Here is a 10,026-nt window from a genome sequence, read left to right on the forward strand (position 1 = left end):
CGAAGAGCTAATGATATTCCAAGAAACTTTAATTCTTGAATTTTTTTTTTTATTTGTGAGGTCATTGAGGTGTTATTTGGTTAGAAGAGAGTGACTTTTTAGAGAGAGAAAGCTCCAAAAAATGTGATTTTATGAAATAAAAAATACGGTTTCATGGTAAATATTTTTCTGAACAACTTTAATTCTGTAATATTTTCATTTTGAGGTCGTTAATGGCTATTTTGAGATATTATTTAAAGTTGAGTGGTTATCGGTGTTAAAAAATATAAAGTTCAGTGGTCATACCGTTAAGAATTCGTTCAGTGGCCACACCGTTACGAATTGAAGTTCAGTGGCCACAATGTTAATGAGTAAAGATCAGTGGCCATGGATGTAATTTATCAAAAATGTAATACTTTGTCCCATACCATGTAGATATTGTCCGTTTTGGTCCAAATCCAACATTTTGGATCTCGCGGCTTTAAAACGCGTCTGCATGTATTGGATTCACACCTTACTAATAAGCATCAGTCACTCCCTCTCCATTTGGGATGTTGGATTCAGTTCATTCCTGCCTTCATAGACATTCTTTAAGGTCGCTCCTTACTCAGGCTCAGGCCCGTCCCTGAGCATGGGCAGGAGGGGCGCCTGCCCAGGGCCCAAGGATGAGAATGGCCCCAATTGTAGTAATGTATTAGCACCTATTAAATTATACTTGATTAAATTCAATTTTTTTATAGTTGATTAAAAACGCGGGTATTAGATTCTTTCCAAATTAGTTTTTCCAAATAAAAAACGGTGGCATCAGTTATTAAATAGTCTTTCTAAATTCCCTAATTTATCTCGGATTCTTTCCAAATTTCCTAATAAAAACTTTGGGCATCAATTCCCTAATTTATCTCAAAGTATTTCTATAATTATCTTTCCCACCTATCAATCCCAGCAAAAATTTATACTTTATCTCTCCCATTTTTTAATCACACTCCAATCCCGAAAAATATTAAACAGTAATATTATCATACATACTCAGTTCACCTTCTCAATTCATCAGCTATATAATCAATTTTGTTTTCTAATCACCCCACTGTGAAACTTCCAATTACTAATAGCTTTTTTTTTTGTCTTTGAAAAACTCTACCAGATTTTGATTTACTCGGTCTTCAAAAGCAATTTGGAAAAAAACGTATTAAAATCTTCCAATTTCAAGAACTTAGGCGCTAAACCTCGTTAAATGATGTTGTTGTAGTCTGAACTAAACAATGAATTTGTAAGACGGGAGATCAATCGTTGAACCTCTGAAGGAAGGCGGTCCTTCCAATCAGGATAATGACAGCCGGCGTTCCTTGAGGATCGAACCTCTTGGATGAAGGTTGAACGTCTTCGGATGAAGGTTGAACGTCCCTGGCGAAGGTTGATCTTCCTTGAGGATTGAACCTGTTACAGTGTGGGAAGCGGTCTTTCCACAAACGCTCCGATGCTTAAGTCAGATACAGTCAAATATAGTATTCTTTTCTTTCTCTAAAAACCAACCCTTTCTCCTTTGAACTTAAACCTATTTATAGGAATACGGGAGGAAGTTACTTGTGAGCTATCGGTAAGATACCGTACTGAACGTGGATACGGTTATTTACATAGATAATGAGTTACGTGTGTTATGGTTATATCAATTGCTCCCCACTGTTATTTTTGGATTATTTTCAAAAATAAGAGTGAGAAAGAGATTTTCTTAACCACCTGATAGTCAGCAACAAGTAAATATGGTATGCTCTTAGGTTGCAATTGATATAACCATAACACACGTAACTCATTATCTATGTAAATAACTGTATCCACGTTCAGTACGATATCTTACCGATAGCTCACAAGTAACTTCCTCCCTTATTCCTATAAATAGGTTTAAGTTCAAAGGAGAAAGGGTTGATTTTTAGAGAAAGAAAAGAATACTATATTTGACTGTATCTGACTTAAGCATCGGAGCGTTTGTGGGAAGACCGCTTCCCACACTGTAACAGGTTCAATCCTCAAGGAAGATCAACCTTCGCCAGGGACGTTCAACCTTCATCCGAAGGCGTTCAACCTTCATTCGAAGGCGTTCAACCTTCATCTAGGGACGTTCAACCTTCATCCAGGAGGTTCGATCCTTAGGGAACGTCGGCTATCATTATCCTGATTGGAAGGACCGCCTTCCTTCAGAGGTTCAACGATTGATCTCCCGTCTTACAAATTCATTGTTTAGTTCAGGCTACAACAGATGTGATTTTCAAATTTGGTTTTTCATTTTTCTGTTATCATGCTTTGTATAAAAAAGAGCATAAACTCTAGGCCTAATACATCATCAGCTCCCCGAACTTGTCCAAAATAGTAGATTGGCTCCCTGAACTTTGCAAGTGTCTCACTAGCTCCCTAAACTTGCTTATTTTGTATCACCAGCTCCCTAAACTTGTCCATAAAAGTAGATTAGCTCCATGAACTTTGCAAGTGTCTCACCAACTCCCCAAACTTGCTTATTTTGTAACAACTAAATACAAAAACCATAATACTAACTCTCGATTTCCATCAATTCAATCTCCCAAACCTGCAACACTAACTCTTATAATAGGTTGAAAGGTAGGAGAAGCGAAAAAATTACCTCTCGAATAGATGAAGACTTATTTTTAGAATTTAGATTTAATAAGTTTTTGTATTTATTTGTTACAAAATAAGCAAGTTTAGGGAGTAGGTGAGACAATTGCAAAGTTTAGGAAGCTAATCTACTTTTATGGACAAGTTTAGGGAGTTGGTGATACAAAATAAGCAAGCTTGGGAAGCTAGTGAGACACTTGCAAAGTTCGGGGAGTCAATCTACTATTTTGGACAAGTTCAGGGAGCTAGTGATGTATTAAGCCTAAAATCTATTAGAACTATTTCATAATTTATTAAATTTAAGAAATTTACTTCTAGAAATGCTCATATACATCATTTTGTATAAGAAATTAAATAATCTTCTTTTATACAATTTATTTTTCTACTTATTTTTTTTTTATTTCCATTTATTTATTAGAGCCCGATTTGGTAATTCGTCCCGGACCTCTAAAATCTCAGAGCCCGATTTGGTAATTCGTCCCGAACCTCTAAAATCTCAGAACCTGCCCTGCCAGGCTTTCTACCTCGACACCACCCTCTCCATACCAGATAGTTACAGTTTATTTATTTATTTTTAATGGGGATTTTGTTTATTTATTTATATTAGTATTTGTTTGTAAGAATTGGACAGATAATAAAACAATTAAAGATTAAATAATTCTATAGAAATGTCTTTCCCAATTCCTGTGCCGGTTCTGTAGAGTAGAAAAACCAAAAGGGAAGGGGCAGCTAGTTTTTCGTGTTTTCAGACTCATGGTCTCTAGTGGGTCCCGCACGCCCCATTTTGTTCCCTGCCAGCCATCCACTCGTGAATTTATTTATACCAATATTTATATTTAATAACAATAATAATAATTAGTTATAAAATATAATTATTATTATTTTTTTTTTTGTTACTTATTAAAATTAGGAAAAAATACAAAAATAAACATTATGTTACATCTGTTTTCAATCAGCACCCATTTAGTTTAAAAGTTTACAAAATGACATTTCGAAGTTTATTGCGTTAGCAAATATATATCAAATTGACTAACAATTTTAAAAGTCAAAGAAAAAGAGTTAATTTGGTCTTTATATTTGTTTATTTTATAAATTAACTTCTCTTATTATCTAATTATCACAAACAAACTCAAAATAAAAAAATAAAAATCAATTAAACTATCTTTTCCATCTCTCTTAAATTTTTTATTTTTTTATTTTTTTATTTTTTCTCTCTCTTCTCTCTTAATTTTTCTCTTTCTAAAATCAATTGAACATAAAAAAAAAACGTACTATTTACCAAATCAAACTCAACAACAAATCAAAGAGAGAGAAATAATCCCCAAATTCACAAAATCTCCGAACATGGATTTGAAATCTTTGATTCCTTAACGACATATCATATTAATCTGATTCTTAAACCCTCAAAACCTCGAGGAACTTCATAACCTGAAGTGAAACTAGTTGGCAGCCATAGTTGCAGTAGAGCTAGTCAAGGGCACTAATTGTGAAAGCGTACTTGAGGTACGAGCTTGCAGCGTCGTTTGGAGTAATAGCTTTTGTGGAAGCGAATATTGCATACGACAGCTCCGATAAACACCTTTTAGCTCCAACGCTTGAGAAACTCGGAGTCTGGCACGTGCATCAAGGCATTTGCACCAAAACTCTAGTCCCTTCAACCTCGTCTCGCAGTGATCCTTCCCTCGCCGTCACCTCTATTACATTATCTCATTCCTCGCTGGTAATTAATCAAATCGCTATGTTTTTCTTTTGTATGGTTTCTCAGAAACAGAAGAAGAGGAAAGTGAAGAATATTTGGTAGTGGAAATACTAAGTTCAGCGTAATTGAAAAATTTGAGGGAAGAGATAATTAAGCTTAGATGAAATTTTGAATTGAGATTATTTCTCTCTTTGATTTGTTGTTGATTTTGATTTGGTAAATAGTATGTTTTCTTATGTTCAATTGATTTTAGAGAGAGAAAAATTAAGGGAGAGAAAGAAAAAAAAAGAAATTAAAAAGAGATATAAAAGACGGTTTAATTGATTTTTATTTTTTTTATTTTGGGATTTGTTTGTGATAATTAGATAACAATGAGGGTTAATTTATAAAACAAACGAATATAAGGATCAAAATTAACTAATTTCTCTTTGATTTTTAACACCGTTAGTTAACTTGGTATGTGTTTGCTAACGGAATGAACCTCAAAATACCATTTTGCAAACTTTTAAACCACATGGGTGTTGATCGAAAACATATGTAACCACAAAGTTTGTTTTTTTACTTTTTTTTTTTTTCCCTAAAAATTATATAGTTACTTAAGATAATTATTTAATGACTAGATATGTATTAATTATTCATACTCAAATAGTATAATTAAATCTGTAACTGATGACCGGACAATCTTGGCAGCCATAAAATTAATATATCTAAATCTGTAACTCTAATAGCTGAGATGTCATTTCCATATTCCCATATTCTTTAAAGGCTGATGTGTCATTTTCTTCTTTTATTTCAAAGTAATCACAAATTGGATTCATCTTCTAATTTTTTTACTAAATCTAATTTACGGTTTTCTTCAAAAAAAAAAAAAAAAAAAATCTAATTTAAAGTTTAAACTCACTCCCATCCCACGATCCCATCAACTGCATCTCTCTCAAATCTAAAGTTGTCGTGCCTTCTCAAATGGCCATCTTCCCAAACTGTTTTGATCTCTCTGAATTAAATATCCAAAACCCTCCACTGCCATTATCTTCACTGTTTCCGTTCATTTGCATCACCTGGGTCACTCTCTCTTTCGTTCATCTGAGTTTTGCCTTTCTATATGGGTAAAGATTTATTTATTCAACCGCATATCTCTTTGTTTTACATCTGATTTTTGGAATTCTGATTTTATTTTTGCATCAATTTTTTTTTTCCAAATAAGCGGTTTCTCTCTCTGAATTTCTCTCAATGCTCTCACTGGTCCTATAAACCTTTAACTCTATAATGAAATTTCCATTAGGAATATTTATATTACTTTCATGGCCGCCAAGATACTGGACCAGAAAATTAATAATGTTTTTGTGGGCAACACCAGAATCAGTCCTGGAATTTATGAATGTGAATGATCTAGCCCTAGCTCATGTGAAGAGTCACTTGCAGGTGAGATGATTTGAATTTATGTTAGATAATTTTCAATATTCACATTATACACTTTTGTATATGGTCAATTTCTTTTATGTGTACTATATATGACTCATTTATTATGGGTTGAAAGAACAAGAAGTAAGGACAACTGGAAGAATAAAATGAGAGAATATCACGACTGAATGATGGATCTTCTTCTTCTTTTTTTCGTTCCTACCATTCTTTTTCAAGGAATTACTGCTACAAATTCTGAAAATGGTGAGTGAGATGAATTACTCATCTTTTTGGTTTAATACTCAAAATTTGGTGCATTGAGATAATCTAATTTATTATTGCAAAAAAATCTATACTAATTTACTTTATCAAGTTTCATCTGTGTTACTGCTTCATTCACTTTTCTCAGTTCAACTTTGCAGACATACAGTTGAGTTTGAATAAAGATCAATTCAACTTTCACTCGAGAAAGGTAATATTAAATCTATGCATTACATGATAGTGCTATTAGAATTGGTTCCATTGATTGAAATTTAATGCATTTATTTTGCTTTCAATATTTAGAAGGCATAACATGTATTTGAACTCTCCAAATTAAAGCTTCAAATAATTTAATTAAAACCTAAGCTATGTGCTGGTTTAATTTTATGCTTTTTCTTTATTTTATGTGTTTTTACTTTTTTTTTTTGTTTTTTTAATTATATAAGAGGTCCATTCAATTCAAATAATGGATGCTTCTAAATTTCTTTGTGTTGATGAGGAATTGTTTAATGGTTCGAGAGAGCCTGTAGCACATGTATTCTAATCCTCTGCTTCATTTCATTGTTGATTACTGAATGGTAAATGTGACCCAAACACTATTTTTTTCTTTTTCTTTCTACCTGGTGACTTTTAATTTTTAAATCCATATAACCATGAGTAATTCTAATGGATAATTCATATAACTAAAAGTCTGAATTATAATAGGATTGTGCATTTATAAAAGCTTTCTAAATTGCATATGCAAGCAACGTTGATTCTTCTACCCTATTACTATATAATTAAAAGGGAAAAGTACAAAAATAAACCTTGTGGTTACACTCATTTTCGAACAACACCCATGTGGTTTAAAAGTTTGCAAAGTGGTACCATGTACTTCATTCCGTTAGCAAACACATACCAAATTGACTAACGGTGTTAAAAGTCAAAGGGAAAAGAGTTTATTTAGTCCTTATATTTATTTATTTTTATAAATTGACCCCCTTATTATCTAATTATCACAAACAAATCCCAAAATAAAAAATAAAAATCAAATATACCATCTTCTCAATCTCTCTTTAATTTCTTATTTCTCTCTTCTCTCTCTAAAATGGAAGCAAGGGCAGTAGTAGATGGGTTACCCACAAGCAAGCACTTTAATGGAAGCCTGTTGCTGCTGTATTATTAACAAAGAATCAACAAAAAAAAAATCATTCTCTCTGCCTCTGCTACTCCTGATCTTGTCTCCCTATGTCCTGTACGTCTGTTGGTTCAGGGAAGATCTATCTCGAATACGTCCTATGCGAGGATGAATGATCACCACCGCCATTTTGGCCACTTCCCTGTGAATTTGAAGTTCCTGAATGTTTAAAACTACTTGTTCCTTCAGGCCTGGTGGTACTGGACCCTGCAGGAATGACAGCTACATCAGATGTACTACGCCAACTACCGAATAATACAGCATTCCACGATCCTCTTGAAGATGTTGTTCTAAGCCTTGCTGAACTTGAGTTTTCTTCTCGTACAACCATCAATGGTTTTCCAGAGCCTTGAGTATATATCTCATTGGAGGCTGCCTTGAAGGCTTAGGATTAAGGCAAGACCTGGCAACGATAGCCATCGCCCACACTTCTTCTAACAGATCTTCATCGATAATCAAAGATGGATCCACGATTTTTGTAACAAGTTCCTTGTCGTAAATGCTGATGTATGGCAACGTCTGTTCTAGCGAGTCTTTGAGTTGGGCTTCACTAGAAGAGCTCATCCCAAGCTTTCTGGTTACCAGCTCAAGTAAAACCTTCCCGAAGCAGTAAACATCGAAGGCACATGTCGCTGTTACATGTTAGGGAAAACCCCGCAGCGGAACGAAATATTTAATTTGGGTAAATAAATTGACAACAAAATAAAAGAAGAACAATAAAGTAAATGACACAAGGATTTACATGGTTCGGCGGTGTGCCTAGTCCACGGGCGAAGGAGACCGAAAATTATTCCACTAGAGAGACAAAAGTGGTACAAAAGAATGGAGAAAATAACACTCAAAACCCTTAACCCCAATACACCCAAAACCTCACAATTCTCTCTTGGAGAATATCACTCAAAACTAGCAATCTAATATCAATTGCTAGAATGCCCAAAACCTATGCCAATGCATGGTATTTATAGGCAAATTTTGGAGTGTGAATACAAAGAAAAATAATGTGTGAACAAAGGGAAAGAAAAGGGATAAATGTGAACTTTGACAAATTTAATTGGTGTTCAAAGTTCAACATGGTTTGAATTGAAATTCAAAGTATTCATACTAATTTCAAAGCATTCATACAAATCTCCACCTTGATTTGAAATTTCACCAAAAGTCTTCCTTCGCCGTAATGCCCTTTCGGGCCAGCTCACTTATTGCTAATACCGATCAAGTTCAAGCAATGCTTGAACTTAGTTGTTGGAGGAGGCTTCGTCATCATGTCAGCTGGATTATCTGCAGTACCAATTTTACTAACTGTAATATTTCCTTCAGAAATAACATCTCGAATAAAATGGTACTTCACATCAATGTGTTTCGTTCTTTCATGAAACATCTGATCCTTCGTCAAATATATAGCACTTTGGCTATCACAGTGAACGACAATCTTCTGCGAATTTGAACTGAGCTCACCAACCAAGCCTCGTAGCCAAATAACTTCTTTTACAGCTTCAACTACAGCCATATATTCTGCTTCTGTAGTGGACAATGCAACTGTAGGCTGTAAAGTAGCTTTCCAACTGATGGCACTGCTACCAAGAGTAAACACATAACCTGTAATGGATCTTCTTCTGTCAAGATCACCCGCATAGTCTGAATCAACATAACCTGCCACCATATTCTCACTCCTTCCAAATTTTAAACAAGCATTAGTAGTACCCCTTAAATATCTCAGAATCCATTTCACGGCATTCCAATGATCTTTACCAGGATTGGACATATATCTACTGACTACACTGACTGCATGTGAAATGTCAGGACGAGTACAAACCATCGCGTACATGATACTACCAACCGCACTAGAGTAAGGTACATGTGACATATATTCAATATCCATTTTGGACTGTGGACACATATCAGCAGAAAGTCTGAAATGAGCAGCAAGTGGAGTACTTACAGGTTTAGCATTTTTCATGCCAAATCGCTCCAACACTTTTTAAACAAAACTTCTCTGAGTTAAACAAAGTGTTCCTGCAGCTCTATCTCTATAGATCTCCATACCAAGAATCTTCTTGGCAGCTCCCAAATCTTTCATCTCGAATTCACTGCTCAGCTCTGCTTTCAATCTGTTGATATCAGACATATCCTTGGCAGCAATAAGCATATCATCAACATAGAGTAACAAATAAACAAATGAGCCATTTAGAAGTTTTGTGAAATAAACACAACTATCATATTGGCTCCTAAAATAACCATGCCCAATCATAAAGGAATCAAACCGCTTATACCACTGTCGAGGAGACTGCTTTAACCCATATAGTGATTTTCGCAACAAGCAAACATGGTCTTCTTTGCCTTCGATTTCAAAACCTTCAGCTTGTTGCATATAGATTTTCTCCTCAAGTTCTCCATGTAAGAAGGCAGTTTTGACATCGAGTTGTTCCAACTCCAAATCATTTATAGCAACCAATGCAAGCAAAACACGAATAGAGCTATGTTTAACAATAGGAGAGAAAACATCATTAAAATCAACTCCTTGTACCTGACTATAGCCCTTGGCTACCAATCGTGCCTTGTATCGAGCATCTTCAACGCCCGGAATGCCATCTTTTTGTTTGAAGACCCATTTACAACCGACAATCTTCTTGTTCTTTGGCGGTTTCACCAATTCCCACGTTTTATTTTTGTGAAGAGATTCCACCTCCTCTTGCATGGCTATCAACCATTTTCTAGAATCATCACCGGACATAGCTTCTGAATATGTTGAAGGATCGCCAACTCCTTCAGTCTCTTGTGCAGCAACACAGACAAAAGTGACATAATCTGCTAACCTTAGAGGCTGTTTTCTTTCTCTTTCTGGCCTGCTTCTAGCAACTGGATGCTCCTCTTCAATTGCTGTAGATTCTTT

General features: G+C 34.8%; 1 long non-coding RNA gene across 1 annotated transcript; it reads left to right on the top strand.

Annotated features, from left to right (window-relative positions):
* The first annotated feature begins 5,307 nt into the window (after positions 1–5,307).
* On the top strand, positions 5,308–5,913 carry LOC136232613 (uncharacterized). The gene is made up of 3 exons (XR_010690561.1): positions 5,308–5,406; positions 5,658–5,722; positions 5,838–5,913. It is a non-coding gene; the product is annotated as an uncharacterized lncRNA (long non-coding RNA).
* Positions 5,914–10,026: the final 4,113 nt, after the last annotated feature.

This window comes from Euphorbia lathyris, chromosome 6 (assembly GCF_963576675.1).
Source record: "Euphorbia lathyris chromosome 6, ddEupLath1.1, whole genome shotgun sequence".
Taxonomy (NCBI): domain Eukaryota; kingdom Viridiplantae; phylum Streptophyta; class Magnoliopsida; order Malpighiales; family Euphorbiaceae; genus Euphorbia; species Euphorbia lathyris.